The following is a 20757-nucleotide window of genomic DNA, read 5'->3' on the forward strand; positions in this document are numbered from 1 at the left end:
AGCGCTGATTTCTATTTTCGTCTTTGCTGTTGGTTTTTACTGGCCACGGCCCATTATCTACTCATGGCCATTGATGACTAAAACTGCTAACCGGCTCTGTGCTGCCAATAATAAATGATCTCCAGTTCTACAAATGGGCTTATTAGGATGGAATTCTTATGAGATATTTTTGGCCTCAGATGTGTTCTTTTTTCATAATTTTCTCCTTTTTTTTTTTTTTTTTTTTAGGAGACGCATGTTTTGATAGAGTGGACAGTGTGATGGATTTGTTCCCCTCAGGACTCCTCAGGGTATGCATATCATAGGGTATCTCTGGTCACTATTTCTTTGCCTTTGAACTTTGAATGGTAGTTACAAAGAGCTCTTATTGTATTGTAAGTTTACAAATTCTGACCATCTATATATTACTTACAATCACATATTTGGCCACTTTTTAGATTATTATTAATAATAAACGTGCATAGGTACATGTAGACAAAGTATACACGGAGCATGCATTGAGTATTGCTAATAATAATGACAGCGTTCCGATACAAGAAGGTAGGTTTTCTGACCTTGACTCTGTAGACGGGGGAATGTTGTAACAAATAAAATCAGTAACTTTCCAGGGCACTAGTTCCCTAAAGTTGTTACAACAAAGGACCTCAAACGAGGTAGCTTAAAGAGCAGAACTATATTCTCTCATCCTCTGGAAGCTAGAAATACAAAACTAAGGTGTTGATACAGTTGGCGTCTTCTGAGGGTTCTGAGAGAGACTCTATTCCAGACTCTCTCTCTCTCTCTCTCTCTAAGCTTCTGGGGATGCTTGGTGACCCTGGGTCCTTGTTGGGTCACTTGATGCATCATGTCATTGTCTGTCTCCATCTTCATATGGTCATCCTCGCCATGTCCCCGAATCTCCAATATGACCATCTGCTTATGAGGACATCAGTCATACCGGATTAAGAGACCACCTTCCTTAACTAACACCCCATGTTAACTAATGATTCCTACAACCGCTCTGCTTCCAAACGGGATCCCATTCTGAGGTACCGGGGGATAAGATCTCCAATGCAGTCTTGTAGGGAACACCATTTAACTGGAGAGTTAATGTATTGACTGGGAGAGAAGAGATTCCAAGTCACTACAGGGCAAACCCCCCCCCCCCCCCCGGAGTCCATGCTTTTTCTACTCTTGAGAGCGTAAGAATGAGAACCCGGACACATCAGTAAAAACCACAATGCGCGAAGGAGACAGTAGCGTCTCCATGAACCTTTTGTTCCAGAAGAAAGGAACCAAGAACGCTGTCAGATGTTGGTCACTCTCAGAGCCACAGAGTGCTTTGTTGAGCGAAATTAGGGGACGCATGACCAGGTTTCCGATGAATGGCACGAAGTGTATTTGTGAATTTGAGGACAAAGCGGATGAGACTGGTAGAAACGGGCGGCGTATAACTTGAGCAGACAGCCGATTAACAGGCAGCAGCACCCCGTGAAGGCTCGCTTCACCGCCTGGGTTCGCCCGAGGCCTGGGTGCTAACGAAGGGGAGAGTAAATCAAAGGGAAATCGCTGGAAGGGAAGAAGTGTGGGAGTAGAGATATAATTTGAAAATAACAATAAGGTAGCAACTGGGAAAAAAAAGAATGATTGTTTCTTAAAAGAAAGATAACCCTCATAATCCCAGACTCATTTGTTTCTCAAAAAGAAAAGGGGGAAAAGAACATAAGAAACAGGTTCGTGCGTATGTGAAGAAACATGCAGTATTTAAAGTGAAACAATATAACTTAGGGCTGGAGTCCCTACCGTGGGAGGAACTGGATTGACCTTTAAGCTGCCAGACAGAGTGTTAGAATAATGGTCTCAGTAAAGGTGTGTCCACCACTGAGGAGGACGCTGTTGGATAAATCAGCAAGGCATCCCTCCATGAGGACGCATTTTCCTTTCATGTTTCCAGACCCACATAATGTTTTTACTGGTAAGGACTAAGTGAAAGTAACACTGATTTTCTCAGCAAATCCTTCACATATCTTTAAGAGAATTATCCATCCAAATGCTTCTGTGAAACCTTGGGGCAGAAGCAGGCTGGTAATGTAATGAGACTGATTTCCAAACCTAAAGTGTTTATAATCACAGATGCTAAGTGCTAATTTTAGTTATTATGAACAGGTCATTTAAGATATCTTTATAATTTAAGATCCGTATCCTTATAATTTAAGATATATATTTGGCTTTAAAATTTAAGATAGATATCTTTATAATTTTAAGACATCTATATATACACACCTACATATCTATCTATCTGTCTATCTATCTATTTTTTTTGAGAGAGAGAGAGAGCAGGGAGAGAGACAGACAGGAACATCGAGCTGCTCTTGTATGTGCTTGATTGGGTACATTTATTTTAACATGTAGTGATGAAAATGGAACAACATGTCAAGAATGTGTCAGTCTGCAAGATTTTGCTTTTGCTTCCTTACTTGAGATATTTTTTTGAAAGCAATAGAACACATATTGAGGAATGTGGAGTCTGATGCTAACCAGGTGTTAATGCTAACTGTGGGATGTTCAAACTGGACAGATTTCTTAAAGCAGTTTTGTTTCAATTTCCTTATTTGCAGAATGGAATAGCGATGCCTCTTCCTCTAGCGTTTGCATACTGAATGAGACAATTTAGAGCACAAAGCACACACTAACTGGCTTCAATGAGTATATTATTTTTTATTTAAAACAATTTTGAAACCCCTTGTATTTTATTTAGAGGTTTTACAAGATGAGTGACAAAACTCACAAAAGTTATCTGAATCATTAAAAAACACAAAGTCACAAGGTTGCTTGGTAAGTGGTGGCAGTGGCTACAGCACCGACCTGGAACGCTGACGTCACCAGTTCCAAGCCCTGGGCTTCCCCGGCCGAGGCACATACAACAGCAGCCAATGAGCAGCTAGACTGAAGTAACTACTTCTCATCCCCCCTCCCCCCCCCCGCCTCGGGTGTCCCTGAAAAATCAATTAAAAAAGAGAGAAAGAGAGAAGGAACGCAGGAAAGAAAGAAGAAAGAAAGAAAAGAAAGAGAGAGAGAAAGAGAAAAATAAAGAAGGAAAGAAAGAAAGAAGAAAGAAAGAAAGAAAGAAAGAAAGAAAGAAAGAAAGAAAGAAAGAAAGAAAGAAAGAGAGAGAGAAAGAGAAGGAAAGAAGGAAAGAAAAAAAGAAAGAAAGAAAAAGGAAGGAAGGAAGGAAGGAAGGAAGGGAGGGAGGGAGGGAGGGAGGGAGGGAGGAAGGAAGGAAGGAAGGAAGGAAGGAAGGAAGGAAGGAAGGAAGGAAGGAAGGAAGGAAGGAAGGAAGGAAGGAAGGAAGGACCTGCTTCTTTCCACGCTGTGGCTTCCTGCCCCAGCCAGGCGGACCCAGAGCTGCCCTGTGCGTGGAACAGTTCACCCGGGCAGGCCGGCCCTTCTCCTCCGCTCAGGAGTGCGAGCGCATGGACATCCTCTATTGCGTTTGCTTTGATTTGCTCAGTTTTGTTGTTTTTCTCCTTCCTTCTCTTCTGACGGCTTCTCCAGAGGCTCCGGATCCGCTCACAGGCTCTACTGCTCTCCCTGCGAGCGTCCTGCGTGGAGGAGACACGCAGCTGGGAAGGTGGCTCTGCTCTCTCTTTGGTGAAATCTTCATCCCTTTTCCTCTCTTCTTCCTCAGAGAACTCCACTGGGGAACGCATGTCTTTCAGCTGCCCCGAGTCCGGGGCTAGAGTCTCTAACTCTTCTGCGCGTCCAGAATTAAAGGTGGGTTTCGCCGTGACGTCACCTTCCGGCGAAAGCTTCTGCAGAGCGTCCGGATGCGCAAGGCCTTGACAGTCATCAAAGGGCAGGCCCCTAATGTGTTTCCTTCTTCGTCTCCATGGTGACCTCCTTGCCTTTCTTCCTCCCGGGCCTCTCGTAAAACCTGAGCACGTGTAGAATTCCGGTTCATCAGACCCTCGGTTCTTTTAAACCCAGGCTCCTGTTCCGATGTTCTTCTCCACTGATGAATTCTAAGACATCGGGACTCCCACTAATAACGGCGTTTCCTGGGCTCTGAACGGCATACAGACGGTGGAGAACACACCACACGGTTCAGTCAATGGGGAGAAGTGTTCATGCCTTTTGGCTTTTGTCTCTCCTGCTGTGTGCTGGACCTCAGCTGAAAAACCTCTGGGGGCCCTGGCTGGTTGGCTCAGCGGTAGAGCGTTGGTCCCGGCATGTGAATGTCCCCGGTTCGATTCCCGGCCAGGGCACACAGAAGAAGTGCCCATCTGCTTCTCCACCCTTCCCCCTCTCCTTTCTCTCTATCTCTCTCTTCCTCTCCCTCAGGCAAGGCTCCATTGGAGCAACGTTGGTCCCAGACACTGAGGATGGCTTCATGGCCTCCACCTCAGGCACTAGGAAGAGCTCTGTTGCTGAGCAATGTAAAAACATTCCAGATGGGCAGAGCATGCCCCCTAGTGGGCTTGCTCGGTGGATCCCCATAGAGCGCAGGTGGGAGTCTATTTCTCTGCCTTGCCTCCTCTCACTGAATTAAAAAAAAATCCTCTGGGATTAGAGATTCCAAGGGAGGTCTCTGCCTTCACGATGACAGTTAAAACACTTGGCCCCACTGTGGCTGCTGTAGGTAAGAACGAGGGGAGTAAGGACTCAGCTCAGCCACCCCAGAATCCCCATCCGGTCTGGGGAACATCTGTGGGACGGCCTCTGCCTGCAGCCTGTGGTGCCTGGACAGGGAGAACTTCAGGGGGTGCCCTGTCACTGGGAGGTCTGGACGGGGTCTCTTCCGAGTCCAGCCTGCAGGCTCTGGTCTGCACGTGGCTCTGGTGAACAGACGCAGCATCTTGGCCGGCTCAGAGTCCCCGCCTCCGAGGACGGGGGTTGCTTCAGCGAATGCCGGAGTTTCAATATCATCTTCATCCAATGATTCGCTCGTCGCTGCCCGGGAGCAGCACGGAGAGTCCCTGGTAATTTCCTGCAGAACAGCACCCCTGTTCTCCACAGAGCGCGGAAGCAGTCAGAGTAATGCGTATAACTCACGATGAGGACGCCACAGACGGCTGTGGGGAGTGTGGGCCATGTGGGGAGAGCTGCACGCAGGTGACAGGCGGCAGTGCCCTGCCCACGGCAAGCGGGCTCCCCTGGGTATGTGGGGGGCACGTGGTGTGTCAGGAGGTGGGCTGAGGGTGGCACGTCTCTAGGCTTTGTGATGGGGTGTCTGCAGCCCCAATGTCATGCCACTGACTCTAATACCATAGACAGTCAGAGAGCAGGGCGGGGGCATCTTCTCCAGTGACCAAGATGGCCCAGGGGAAGGTCCTTACACTGAGAGAGGGGAAAAGACAGGGTCTGCACAGGCCAACAGCTGGCAAGGTAATTGGATAAGAAAAGAAAGCCCTCCCCTCCCCTCCCCATCCCTGTAAGAATCTCCGCTCCGAGCAGGAAGAGGAGAGGATTTGGGAGATGGGAGCCCACCATTCTCCCAGGTCGGGCATGGAAATACGGAATACGGAATCAACCTCTTTCCTTCTGCACCTGCGGGTGCTGGGCTCTTCAGTTTGGCTTCGTTGTGTCAGGCGGCTGGACCCACTTAGCTGGTTACAGTGATTCAACGACCCCGTCCAACCTCAAGAACAATCCAGGATCATTTCTAACTACCTCATAAACAGGAGTCTCACAAAATAACCACAAAGAAACAAGTTTTCATATAGGAGTGTAAGCATAAAAGAAGAGAAGAAAATTCCTTTTAATGCTAACTTTTGGGAAAAGTTATGACCACATTGCCCCCAGGAGAATAAAAAAAAAGTTGCCTCTTTGATAAGTTGAAGGAAAATAAACATTGTGCCATTAGTCTTTGGACCTGAGTTAACACCCTGGGCTTAATATCTATACTTTCTATTAATATTCATGTTTGACCATGGCTGGTGCTTCAGTGGATAAAGCATCGCCCTGCGCATGGATGTCCTGGGTTCGAGCCACAGTCAGGGCACATAGGAGAAGTGACTATCTGGTTGTAACCGTTCCCTCTTCCCCTTCTCTCCCTCTTACCCTCCCATAGCCTGTGGGTCAATTGGTTCCAGCAAGGCCCAGGTGCTGAGGATGGTTCCGTTGGAGCGCATCCGCCTCAGGCACTAAAAATAGCTCTATATTTGAGCATGGGCCCCAAACGGGGTTGCCAGGTGGATCCCAATCAGGGTGCATCTGGGAGTCTGTCTCTATATCTCCCCTCTCCACACACACACACACACACACACACACACACACACACACATCACGTTCATAAAAATAAGAATAATACTGTTTTTCACTGCTCCATTATAAGTTCACTTAAATGTTCCCCTTATTTCTTCTGTAGAATTTATTTCTTCTGATTTCTTTGGGCCTGACTGACAATCAATAACATAAAATGGATTAACAAGAGAGAATGACCAAATTTATTATGTTAGGGGCCGATGAGACTTCCGTAAGATTCTGAGACCCCAGGATACGTCAGACAGTTGAGGCTTATGAATGCCGGTGCGGACAGAGCGGGAGGCACGGGTCTGGGGTGGCCGAGGGGGAGTGGGCAGCTCACAGGTGAAGGAGAAAGAGCAAAGGTGGCCAATGAACTCCTGCTGGCCACCCAGGAACAGCAGGACCCAGAGGGGAGTCGCCTGAGCCCCCTGGCTTGGGTCTTTCCTGCGGCACTTAGCTCATCCATGCTGATGTGCACACGGTCTCCTCCGGGGCCAGGGCTTCTACTCGAATGCCTTTCAGCAGGGAAAGGGCAAGATAAAACGTTTTGGGGTTTTTTTCTGAATTTTTTGTTTCATAACATTAACCAGCTTAATATAATCAATATTCCAAAAAGTATATTTTGGGCTGGCAAACTCTGGTCTTCCTCTCTCCCTCTCTCTCTCTCTCTCTCTCTCTCTCTCCTCTGTGCCCCTCCCTTTCCTACCTGTCTTCTCTTTTTTTCTTTTTTTCTTTTTCTAAACACCCCCACTAATTTCCAGGAACTCTTAAAATAGTCCTTGAAGTAAGCACAACAAAATGCAGATACACTCTCTTCAGTCTTGGAGCTAACAGTCCAGTGTGTGTGTGTGTGTTCGGTGGGCAGAAGAAATCTAAACAAAAATTCTCAGTAAAGCAAGATAGGTTATACCTATTATACCTACCAGGGAGAGCTCAGGTGCTAAGAGAAATTTAAACACGGAGCAACTCCTAAAGCTTTGGAAGAACATACACGACTCGGAAATCAGTACCGTGTGCATCCTGAGAATAGCTCCTCTTAGCTGGCTGTAATTTCACCAGGGCACTGGGCAGGCTGGACACAAACGATGCCTCTGATGGATGAGAAGTGCCTTTGTCTGCGGTGGCCGGCCCCGCGCCAGCTGTCCCATCCCATCAGACATCTAATCACGGTACGCTATGGTTTCCACGGTGTCCAAGCGACTGAGCTTCCAGACACTGCTGGGCAAGTGCTTTTTCCCGGCGAGACTTTAAAAATAACAAAATATCATATGGAGAAAGATAGGACGGAATTCACAGGGCCGTGGTCCAGTCTTCCCAAATCTTATTTCTGGCACATTCTTTTCAGATTTTTAAAATAAATTCTACACTGCAGATACGGAATTGAAGCTCCTTTTGTACTGCATATCAATGCTGTTTTCTATTGTCCGTTCTTGGTGAAACCTATTAAGTGAGTGGTTTTTTAATTAAATATTGCAATAAATATGACCACTATGTCTGTAAACAATATGTGACCTTGTTTTACATATTTTAAACTGCATTAGTAATGTGGTATTGTATGCATTTTGCTATTTTCTTATTTTGCTCATTCTCTATATTTTATAAATATGTAGAATTCATATGTGACCTATAGTTCTATATAAGTGTGCATGTATATATATGCATATATATGGGTGTATGTGTGTGTGTGTGTACATGCATACTGCATTTAGATGGCTGTTCTGTATTCCATTGTTTTATATTAGAAATTGTTTATTGCCTCTGGTGGGTGGCTCAGTTGGTTAAAGCACCATCCCCATACGCCAAAGTCATAGGTTCGATCCCTGGTCAGGGCACATACAAAAACCGACCATTGAATGCATAAATAAGTGAAAAAAAACAAATTTACATTTCTCTTTCTCTCTTCCTGACTCTATCTAGAAAATCAATCGATCATTGATAGCCATTCGAACTGCTGTGAGGTGATATCTCATTGTAGTTTTAATTCTTATTTCTCTGATGATTAGTGACATTGAACATCTTACCATATGTCTATTGGACATCTGTATGTCCTCACTGGAAAAGTGTCTAGGTCATCTGCCCATTTTTTAATTGTATTATTTTTTGTGAGTTTGTGTGTGTTGAGTTTTATAAGTTCTTTATAAATTTTAGATGATAATCTCTTATCAGCCCTGGCGGGATGGCTGAGTTGGTTAGAGTATCATCACAAAGTGTAGAGACTACTGGTTCAATCCCTGGTCAGGGAAGATACAGGAACAGGTGGATGTTCCTGTCTCTCTTTCTGTTCCTTCTCTCTCATTAACTCAGTCAATGAAAAATATTTTAAGTCCCTTATCAGATGTATCAGCGAAGATGTTCTCCCGTTCAGTGAGTGGTCACTTCATTTTGTTGATGGTTTCCTTTGCTGTGCAAAAACTTTTCAGTTTGATGTTGTCCCCTTTGTTTATCTCTCTCTCATCATCAATAGATCTGTTGTACATCAGCAGTAAGAGTTGGCGAGGGCGTTGGGAAAAGGGAACCCTCGTGCATTGTTGGTGGATTGTAGGTCGGTCTAGCCACTGAAGAAAGAAAGTGTACAGAATTATTTCCCAAAATTAAAAAATGGAACTGCCTTTTGACCCAGGGATCTTACTTCTGAGAATATATGCTAAGAAGCCTAAAACACTATTTAAAAAGAATCTATGCACCCCTATGTTTATTGCAGTGTTATTTACAAAGACCAGGATTTGGAAGCAGCCCAAGTGCCTATCAGCGATGACTGGATAAAAATGCTGTGGCAAATTTACACGATGGAATATTACTCAGCCATAAAAAAGAAAGAAATCTTACCCTTTGCAACAGCATGGGTGGACCTGGAGAGCCTTATGCTAAGTGAAGTCAGTCAGTCAGAGAAAGACAAGGGCCCTATGATTTCACTCATTTGTGGAATCTAATTAAAAAAAGAGAAAACTAACAAGCAAAATTGAAACAGACTCATACAAAGAGAATTGATTGACAGCTTTCAAGGGGAGCATTGGACGGGGGGTATGGAGAGATAAAGCAAAACATGGCACAAAAGAAAAAAGACTCATGGACATGGACAGCAGTGTGCTGATTGCTGGGGGGGATGGTGGGAAAGGGTATAAGGGGAATAAACGGTGTTGGACAAAATAAACTTTATTTAAAAAAATAAAGTCATCCAATAAAAATATTTTTTTAAATAAATTATTTTTATTGAAGAATTTTAGTTTTCGTTTTCACTATTGCAAATCATATTCATGATTACTATTGCAAGAGCTTCTGTATGTATACATTTTTAACAGTAAATGGAGAGAAGTGTTGAGATTGCTGGATCAGAAAGAATTCAGATCATTAACTTGACCGGATACTTCAGATTGTTCCCCAAAAGCCTATATGGACTGATGACTTTCACTGTCCATGCTTGTGATTTCCCATTTCTTCTCTTCCTAAAATACTTGAGACTGCCGGACTTCTAATTATTTTCAAAGTGATGAACATAAAAATGTATCCCATTGATAACTGTATTTACCTTGTGCTGATTGTATTGTTTATCTATTCATGTGTCTTGTTCATGTGGATTTCAATTCTGTATTAGTTGCCAATTTATAAACTTTTTCTCATTTTCTAAAGAGTTAGTTTGTATTTTTCTGTTTAATATGTGGAAGATCTCAAAATTATGCATACTAATCCTTTATCAGTGATACGATTAAAAATTTTTTTTCTTGCCCTGGCCAGGTAGCTCAGTTGGTTGCAGTGTCTCTAAAATGAACAGATTTTAAAAAGTCATTATGTATGTATCTATTTACCAAACACCTTTCCATTGCTAAACAAGTTTACCTGTCAATGATGTTTATTTATTTTTATTTATTCACTTAACCATCTACTTAACAAATGTCTCTTTTTCTCCCTCTTGAAAGACTCTTTCTCTTTTTAAATTTGTTCTCATGTGAATTCAAACGTGGGCAACACGATAGCCCTAACTCCCCAGAGTAGTTCTCACACTTTAATGGGGGCTCATCAATGTTTCAACTCTTTTATAATTACCTATTTATTTTTCTTATTTCTTTTGATTCTATTGCTAAGTGTCTGTCTGTTGAAATCAAGGCTCTCAATCTATTTCCTCATAGTTTGTTGACCTCACATACAAGACGCAATCTACTTTCTGAGACACACTGTCCACCAAGGTCCATTACAGTTTCACTGTATCTCACAAAGGCATGGAAAGTGTATGACAATATCCGCTGAGTGCAGTTGCCTCCTCAGAGGCTGTTGAGTCACAGTATATTTCTGTGCAACACAAACAGATGATCAAATGGACTCTTGTGTTCCACTCTCATCCCTCCAGGTCCTTGTAGGTACACCCCCCTTTATTTGCAATTCCAAAATGCAAAAACTCTGGAAAAAAATTTTTGTTTGTGTTAGGTATGCCGGAAACTTCCTTGCCAGCAAAACCAGCTTTGATGTGAACCTATTTATCTCACCAATATGAACATTTTTTTTTTTTTTGCGACAGGGATTATTTTATTTCATGATAAGGTTCAATGCCGGGCACTTCTGTGAGTGATGCATAATATACAGTTTACACAAAAGTGATCGTTAAAATACAAAATCGTTTGAAATCTCAAACCCAGGAGCTTACATAAGGAACCCTAGACCCTGTAGAAAATCTTTAAGGAGTCTAGGAACATCCTGCTATGTAAAAGCGTGTTTTGTTAAGAGTGATGAACATTCAAAATCTCTACCCATCTTGACTTCTTAAGAGTTTAAGTAACCTCTTTAATATCAGTTCAGCAAACAACACACAACCCCAAATATTATGATGTTGACTGAAGATACTATAATCTTGGTTTCCCCCTTGATTCTTGCCCTCAGTTAAACTCATGCTAATATTTTTAAGCTGCTTGATCTTTTGAGAGTACAATATCCATAAATTAGGAGATTCTATTTCAACGCTTCATTTATTAAAAAAATAAAGCACTTTTTTTTTTTTGTACATGCTTAGGAAACCAAGTCAATGACCAAAGAAAAGTATCGTGGTATAATTTCCTAAATATCTAAAGTGTTTTTGTTGGTGTAGTAAAAAGTGTCAACCTATGGTTGTTGGCAACAATTAAGCTCTAACAAGAATCCTCCATCTGTCTTGGCCAGATAGCTCGACTGGTTAGAGCATTGTCTCAAAACACAGAGGTTACTGGTTCAATTCCCAATCGGGGCACCTACAGGAACAGATGTGTCTGTCTCTCTTGTTCTCTTTCTTTCTCTAAAATCAATAAAATAAACATTAAAAAAAAAAGAGTTCTCAATCTGGGGTGTGGTGGAGTAGGAAACGGTTATTCCATTCGAACAGCTCGATGGTCAGTAGCGTTACAGCTTGATTACCAGACAGGACCACCTGGGGACCAGCCCCATGGCTGGGAGGCAGCCCCTGTCCAGCTAGACAGCTCTGTCCTGCCCGCTCTTCTTGCCTCCAGTCTGATGCGCCAGCTTCAACGATCCAGCTCAGTGTTTTCTCTGCAAAGTTTCAGCTCTTCCAACAGAGGTAGGAAAAAAAAGTGCAATGAACACCTCAGAGAGGTTCTGGGAAGCTGACTTATATAACAAGCAGTCCCCGCCCCCTAGTCCCTGATTGGTGTTTTCTCATGCAAATGAGGGCTCCAAATATTTGCAGTTTAATTGACCCAAAAGACATCATCTCATTGGTCCCAGTGGAGCCTCTCTGACTGGCCAGTGAAGATGCTGATAGGGAGATAGATGGCTGTGCAGATCCAATCAGACCAGGAAAGCTTTCATCCCATTGGTGGAAATACAAGTCCAGGGATTCCTTCATAAGGGCTGGCTCAGCGGCAGGAACAGAATGCGGGAAGGCGTCCAGTACGGAGGCAGGGAGTTGAGGGCAGGCTTCTCCTTGTAAGGCAGTTTGCATGGGAGAGCTCCGTGTAGAAACAGCTGGTTAGTTCTAGTTTTCAATGAGCCCGGTTAGTCACTGGGAACCCTTCTCGGTAGGCATCTTTGACCTCAGGGTCCACATAAGAAAAGTAGATTCTTACAATGGATTCCCTTTACCTTTGCAGCAAGCGAGTATGTAATTTGCCCACTTCTCTCTGTGCGCTGAGTGGAAGACTCCATACAATATGCTGTATGTCACTGTGCTGATTTGAAGTCTAGGCATTCTTTATGTTCAAGGCCAACACAGACACTAAGCAGTAGATTAAAGTAATTTTCAAACTTGAAAATTGAAAACATAATCTTGTACTTTTTCAATTGCCCAGATGAAATATTCTTCCCCACCCCCAGCCAAAAAGAAAAAAAAAAAAGAAAAGAAAAATGATTGAACTCTTCAGAAATTGCACTAAGGTGTGACTACAGCTATGTTCATTTTTTTTTAGGGTTTGTATTTCTACCTGTGCATGATTTCCAGTTATTTTTCTGTGAAAATCCAAATCCCTCATTTGGAATCTATTTCCTTTATCGTTCTAGCCTCTATAAAATTTTCTTCTACTCTGATTAAAGTGACTTGCATACTTTGGACTTCATGTCAGAAGCATACCATCAATTTAAATATTGGTATCACATATTCGAGCTGAGAAAAAAAATCTTAGAAATTCTGCATTCCAACGTCTTAGTTTTACAAATGAGGAAATAAAAGAAGAGAGAAGGTTCTGATCCTTTTAGCCTCTTTTACCTGGTTTTTGAAAACAAACAGACTAGATTCCTCTCTCCTAAGCCGGAGCCGAGTGTCCTTCTCAGTTTCTACAATGTCACCCCATTACTCAGTCCCCTGTGTAAAATGCTCATTTTTAAATATAATATTCACCTGTAGTATATATGTATATATATATTGATATATATATTTATATACTGTGTGTACTATATATATATAGTGTGTGTGTGTGTGTGTGTGACAGAGACAGAGAGAATCAGAAAGAGGGACAGACAGACAGGAAAGGAGAGAGATGAGAAGAATGAATTCTTCCTTGCAGCACCTTAGTTGTTCATTGATTGTCTTCTTATATGTGCCTTGACCAGGAGGCTGCAGCAGACTGAGTGATCCCTTGCTTGAGCCAGCGACCTTGGGTTCAAGCTGGTGAGCCTTGCTCAAACCAGATGAACCTGCACTCAAGCTGGCGACCTTGGAGTCCAGAACCTGGGTCGTCTGCATCTCGGTCTGATGCTCTATCCACTGCACCCTGCCTGGTCAGGCTCACCTGTAATATTTTAGCAAGTGGTACCCTAAGTCATATTTCAAGTCAAATGTCTTCACTTTATTCTCTCCATAAAGAATTTGATCAATGATAATTCCATACCTGCCGGAAACTAATTTTCTATATTGGAAATCTAACTTATTGACCATGATAACAGCTGAGGCTTTCCCAAAGTGAGGCTAAGTAACAATGAGCACATGGACAAGAATCCATCACATCAGGAACAAAGAGACAGGGAAGGTCCTATGGTGACATCGAAGTCCATCTGAGGAGTCACAAAGACGTCCACTTGAAGCGCAACGTAGGCCGTGCTTTGATTCACCACCTGGGCCGCAAATACACACTGAAAGATAAGACTGAAAAATAGAAATCCCAACTCACTGACCATGCATAAGAATAAAACAAACCTCTCCAATAAGTCAGAAATGGGAGATGAATCCTGAGGTTGTGACTTTGGAGAAAACAGAACCAGAGGTCATGATAAAATGTGATGTTGGGCAAAGGCTCTGAGTGAGGAAAAATGGAGGTGGCTCATAGGGATGGTAAGTGAAGCCGTGAGTCAGAGGAGACAAGTGATTGAATAGACAAACTAATCGCAATGATTTAGCCAACACGAATTATAAATCATATGAAGCAAAGTAGGCTAAGAAAGATATCCAATCTACACGTAATATGTTTATTTCATATGCAATTCATTTATGGAGTAAGTAGCAAAGTATTTTATATAAATACTTATAAAATGAATGAAAAGTAGTGAAAAACTAAAACATACATTTTGGTAGCAAAGTTAGAAGAAATAGAAGAACAGTTCATATAGGAAAAAAACTAAAAATCTTGAAAATAAAAAATGTTCTTATTTAGTGAAATGTCACCAGTGTAGCCCCAGCCTTTTGGAAAATTGCTCAAGTGGAAGACCATGGAGACTGAAGAGTCATCCTAGAGTAATGGTTTAGTGTCCCTATCACGTATCTTCAAATAGCTGTTACAGAAAAGCTCAATTAAGCAAATGGTTGAGGTTTTAATTTGAGATTTCTAACACAGCACAGGACAAAGGTAGGTTTACATCCAGACAATGCACAGTAAATTGAAATCATACAGAATAAAAAAATTATTTTTTAAATCAACAAAACTAAAAACACTCTACCATAAAAATAATGATGAGGCATGCATTAGTTTTTCAGCAAAAGTGCTAAATTATTCTAAAAGATAACAAAGTCATATTATCCCGATGCCTGGGAAAAGTAACTGTCAACCCAAAATGTTACAACCTGCCAAATGATCGTTCAAGTATGAGACAAAGTAGAGGTACTTTCTAATATCTCAACAGCCAGTGTTCTTGTCGCATAAGTATTCACATTTAAAAACTTCTTAGTGGGCATATTGCATCCCAGGGAAATAAGAAACCAGAAAGAATGTGTAGGATCAAAGACGATATAAAATAATAAGTGGGTCTGATAAAAACATGGACTGCAGGACAACTCTTTGTCAGGTTTGAAAACACTCTACATTTCAGAACCATGTGCCCTGATGTGAAGATGTACTACTATAGGACACACAGCAACAGGTACAGTGCAGTGAGAGAGCTGTCGAGCTCAGGATAGGAGAGCTGCACCACCGCAATTCAGATTCATTCGAAAAGCACCATTACTTACATGGGGTAAGGTTAAAGAATTATGAAACCATATACACATAATCTGTAGCCACTAAATCAATGGAACAAAACAGATTAGAAGGAAAGGAAGAAGAAAAGAACAAGAAGAAAGAGAAAAGATGAAAGAAGCAACAGAAAACTTGATAACTCTCTCATTAAGGTGGGAAAACAAGGTTAAGGGAGAAAAGAAAAATAAGGATATTCATTCAACAACGGAAACATGATTTAGAAGATAAATCTACGTAGTTCAGCCATCTAGATGAGCATCCCTAAAAAGAACACAGGAACTTAGGTTGATAGTATTTCTTTTTAAATCAAGCTATATATGCTGTTTTATAACAAGACACATCTAAAATACTATATTTTAAGATTCACAATAATAAAGGTAGGAGCAGGTATGGCACAAACTTGTGACAATATAACGGACAGTGTATAATTAAAGGAAAGAGGAATAAAATAAAGGTGACATGTTCTTATGCAACCAAATAATACACACCACTCAGAGCTGAAGGGCTTCTTTTCATGAAAGGTGCTGTTCCTTCTTTTACCTCTCTCCTACTGACTGTATTGGACTGTCTCTTCTTGTAGAGACTGATTTTGGCCAACACGTGGCAGCTAATGTGTGTTTTACACACACACACGAAAGACTATATTAGTTGCTCTTAAAGCATTGCATGCCCACGTCGTGTGACTTGTTACTGGAATTATAATTGTATGCTACACTCCAATCAGGTTTCTGTAAAATTAAATAAAACCCATCCAAAAATAAATGATCCATGGTAGGTATCTTCTCTTCGCCAACAGGGAAACAAGGCACGTGCTATTCTGATGGACACCTGTGGCCGGCGTAGACTAGGCTTGCTACAACCTGACCTTGAATCAGGATAGTGGGAGGTGGTAGAAGGCACCATCCACGTAGTGAGACCAGATTAGGCTCAGCGCCTTGGGAGCAGATCCCAAGAGAGCCATTCGGAGGAGAAGGAGGCTATGGACAGAGAGGATCACCACATCGGAAGTCAATTTGAGTATTTTTTTCTTATCTACTGTTTCTTTGAATGAGTTTTCATATACTCCATCTCTTCCCGTTTCAGCTAGCTGTGTTGTGTGTTGGTCCCTCATTCCTCATGTGACTGTAGATGGCTGTGCTGCAATCTTCTGCTTGGTCAAAAGAGCAAATTCTCTTTTTATATCTAATATCGTTTAATGACTGAAGACTGATCTTTAGTTCTTTTTTGTTTGTGTGTGACAGAGACAGAGAGAAGGACAGATAGGGACAGACAGACAAGAAGGGAGAGAGATGAGAAGCATCAATTCTTCATGGCGACACCTTAGTTGCTCATTGATTGCTTTCTCATATGTGCCTTGCCCTTGCTCAAGCCAGCAACCTAGGACTCAAGCTGATGAGCCTTGCTCAAACCAGATGAGCCCGCCGCTCAAGCCAGCGACCTTGGGGTTTTGAACCTGGGTCCTCTGCATCCTAGTCTGACGCTCTATCCACTGTGCCACCGCCTGGTCAAGCTGATCTTTAGTTCTTAACACTGCAAGACTGAGCCAGTCAGGGCAGTAATATCATATTTTAGAACAAATTTTGAATCAGATTTATAAAAATGTGGTTAAAAAATCAGTATGTACACACCATCATTTTTGCAATGGGAGTCAAGGATGTGGAGTCGTTCGGCTAGATTCAGGACATGTTTTTATGCTTCTCGGAACTTTTTTTGTATATGATTAGAAGCGTCCTTAACACTCCTCTCATTCGCTGACAGCAGATGCTCCAATAGGTATTTCTGATTTTACCACTTTGCTTGTTGAAGGGGAGGTTTCCAAAGCTGTAACTCTCTTTTTCTTTCTTATAAGATAGTATATTATATCGCAGGAGTGTTTCACTATCCTAATTGTCTTCCAATTGTATTTCTAGTCTGGTTACTTATGACATCGTTCCCTACGTTATCAGTTCTTATCTATTTCTTGCCTTTTCCATACATGGAGATGTTGCACAGTGTTAACGTGGAGTAGGTGATAAAGGGCTTCACATATGTTAGAGACAGCCTCTCATAAATAGTGTGTTATGGAGAGTCACAATGTTGGTTAGCCTATATTTCAGAACATTCATCCAAGCCATAAGGTAGAAGAGTTTTAAACAAAAAGAGGAGAGCTAATATAATCTAGACTAATAATGGATAATCTGGCCATCCAGTCAGGCTTAATATTCTTGAAAAACAACAACAAAAACAACACCTTATATTTCATGCAAAAAAAAATCAAACTGTAGTTGAAATTATCAGCCTCTTTTCCCATGTGAAGACAAAGGCAAATTGTGACCTCATTTTCACAGTTGAACTGGGTCTTTAATTATGCCAAGTGCAGTCAATTTCTCTTATTATAAAACAAGTTGTTCTTTTTATTCGTATTTCCAGCACTGGGGCCATATTGTGTAGAGGAGTATTTCACCTTCAAAGTTCTTACTAACAGAGTTCTCTACCTTGCTTAAGGCTATTAAGTCATCATAAATATCTAGAAACCAGTGTTTCATAAAAAGTATTATGTACAGAAATAATACGTTTACTCACTGATTTTTTTGTCATTTGTTTTATTTGTTTGTTTTGTCATTTTTTGTGACACAGACAAAGAGAGACAGAGAGAGGGACAGATAGGGAAAGACAGACAGGAAGGGAGAGAGATATGAAGTATCAATTCTTCATTGTGGTTCCTTAGTTGCTCATTAATTGCTTTCTCATATGTGCCTTGATGGGGTGGGGGGTGGGGCTACAGCAGAGCAAGTGACCCCTTGCTCAAGCCAGAGACCTTGGGCTCAAGCTGGTGAGCTTTGCTCAAACCAGATGAGCCTGCGCTCAAGCCAGCAATCTTGGGGTCTCAAACCCGAATCCTCCGCGTCCCAGTCCAATGCGCTATGCACTGCGCCACCACCTGGTCAGGCTTGTCATTTGTTTTAATAACCATATTCTGCTTGTGCCAATAATTTTGTATGAATATAGAAGAACCACGGGTCCAACCATAATACAACCATGTATAATGGAGAAAATCAGGAATCATCTACTGCATAGTAGCTTTCAATACTTTCTGTGGGTGATAACCTCGTAAATTGAATCTATACATCTAAACCTGGGAGACCACAGGAAGCACCACCTCATGATTACTGTAATCATTCGTGTTTGTTCCTGTCTATTTCACAAGGAATTTTGAAACCTGGCACACAACAGGAGGGCAAAGTTGCCGTTCTCTGTGTTTGCCCGATGGTCCCTCCAGTTTGGGGAGCAGCCGCTGTCTAGTGACCTCATATCTCTTGCAGAGCTAAGAAGAGTTCTTGATATTTTCCCATTGTTGGTATTTTTTCCAGTTTTTTTTTTACTTATTATTAGGATAAAATTATGACTTCCAAACTTCTTCTATTCCAGACCGGAAGGTGGAAGTCCTCTAAAGACATCTTATTCCTCAGAGTTATTTTTAAGCTTTTAAGCCAGCCTCTGGTTTGCCCCAAATGATATTTTTATCTTAAGCCTGTGTGATGGCACACAATTGCTACTGCTGTTTTGGGCACCTGTGGGAGGTATGGATGGTATTATATTTTCATTGAATGTGTTTCAAATCAAAACAAGTAAAGACCTGTTTTGTGAATGAGCAGCCAGACAGGTACAAGGACGATTCTCTTTGTGTTAGGTTTGTGGGGAGCTCCAAACCCATTTTCTCCCCTCGGGTCTCAGTGAAGCTGCTTTTTGCTCAGCCGCCATGGCTGTCAGGCTGCGAAGGGACCGGAGATGGAAACGGGACAGGTAAACGTGCCGTGGGACTCACCGCTTCTTAACCAGACTTAACCTCTCTCCTTGAATAAACACGTTGTGAATTGTTGTAAACCTTTCTGGTGAACTTGCAGAATTTTGAAAATATGGATTTTGGAAAAAAAACAACAACAACAAAACTTCAGTGGTTTCTCCTTGTTTTTATGAAGGAGTAGATGTTCAGGGGTCTTTGTTTTCTTATTTGAGCAATTACCAGGTGCTTCTTTGCAGCCACATGCGTTTAAGTGACCAAACTTAAGTTCTACAGGACAACAGAGAGCATGTTGTCCCTTTTTTTCTAGAATCAGAAACAACTAGTATTACAAAAAAAAGAAGACCTGAAACAATAAAAATGGGACTTGGGATAAGGATTATCTTGGGCAGGGAATGTTGGAAGATGGGATGGTGGTCAAGCCTGAATAAGAGAGTATCATGAAAAAAGAATATACTCAGTTTCCCGAGTTCAAAGGGAAGAATAAAGGAAGAAATAAATGCCTTATGGGTTTATGGTAATTTTGAAATGATCAAATAAAACAGAAAAACAATGGATAACCTTAGTTCTCAGACTTACAACTCATATATATATATATATATATATATTCCATAAAACCACATATTATCCATCCACTTACAACGTTTTCATACACTTAGATGTTATGCATGCACTCACATGCAGGGCGCTGTGTGCACACTCCTCATAAATAGCATTGAGCGTCCTTCATAATAAATTGTCAGCTTTTCTTTGGCATGTGTAGGATCTGAGGTCCTAAATTACATTTAACATAGGTGTTTCCCATGTTCTGATTTAGCTCTGCGATGGAAATTAAACTATCTGGTAAGATTTTAAAGAATATATATTTAATAAAACTTCATCCTTTGAATATTGCTACTCTATTTGACCTAGATTTTTATAATTGCCTCTTTTAGGTAACATGAACCACTTAGGCTTCTGCGATGTTGGAAAGGTGGCCAACTAAGCAATAAAAATGTAGCCGTTGCTTTAATAAATCTAAAATCTGATTCTCCCTGGCGCTGATCTGCACGCATCAGCACCCTCTGTTCCAAACGCCCTGGCCACAGTGTAGCTTTGCACCAGACATTTCTGTTTCGCTTTGTTAAATCTAAGGGCTTCTGGTACTTCACTTATGAGCTTGTTCTGCTAACTTACTGCAACAGACTAATCTGAGAGAGACTAAATTCAGTAGAAAACACCTAAGTCCCTCAACTCCATTTACCAAAATTGGCTCTCCGCTTGGCATCGTTTCTGACCCTATCTTTCTATGTCTAGTGGACATTGCAGTAAAAGCTTAGAAAGCACACACTAGAGGCAAACAAACGAGCTTATTAATTAATTAATTAACTTAAAAACTTAATAAGGTTGTTAGAGAATTTTCAAGCAAGATTTGAAGACTTCAGCGAAAGACATTTAGGAAAGAAAATAATAATAATTAGCAGTCTGCAAATACCTTCCCAAGTTGGTGTCAGTTGATCCCGTGGAAACAGTGGGAATTGATACTTTTCCACGTGCAGATGATAAATGTTCACAGTAGCCGTGTAACAGACACTGCTCGACCGGAGCACAGGGTGAGAACGTACTCAGGGGCTAAAGGGGTGGAAACAGCGCAAGACCCGCCTGCCGGTATTGCTTTTAGTTTTCTGCCTCATTAAGATCGCACATGACAATATGCTGAGCGTGTGGAAGTTGTACTTTATTATTAAATGCTTCGCGGCAAACTAGCGCTTAGTCATGCTCAGTGTGTGTGTGTGTGTGTGTGTGTGTGTGTGTGTGTGAGTGTGTGTGTGTGTATCTGCAGCGATATATACGCGTAGAGAGATAAATATTTGAATATTTTGTTTGCAGTGTGTTTTATTTGGTATATGAACA

General features: G+C 41.7%; 1 pseudogene; it reads right to left on the reverse strand.

The window, feature by feature from the left end:
• Window positions 1–1805: 1805 nt before the first annotated feature.
• LOC136312197 (protein FAM114A2-like) lies at window positions 1806–6110 on the reverse strand (annotated as a pseudogene).
• Window positions 6111–20757: the final 14647 nt, after the last annotated feature.

This window comes from Saccopteryx bilineata, chromosome 8 (assembly GCF_036850765.1).
Source record: "Saccopteryx bilineata isolate mSacBil1 chromosome 8, mSacBil1_pri_phased_curated, whole genome shotgun sequence".
NCBI classification, from domain to species: domain Eukaryota; kingdom Metazoa; phylum Chordata; class Mammalia; order Chiroptera; family Emballonuridae; genus Saccopteryx; species Saccopteryx bilineata.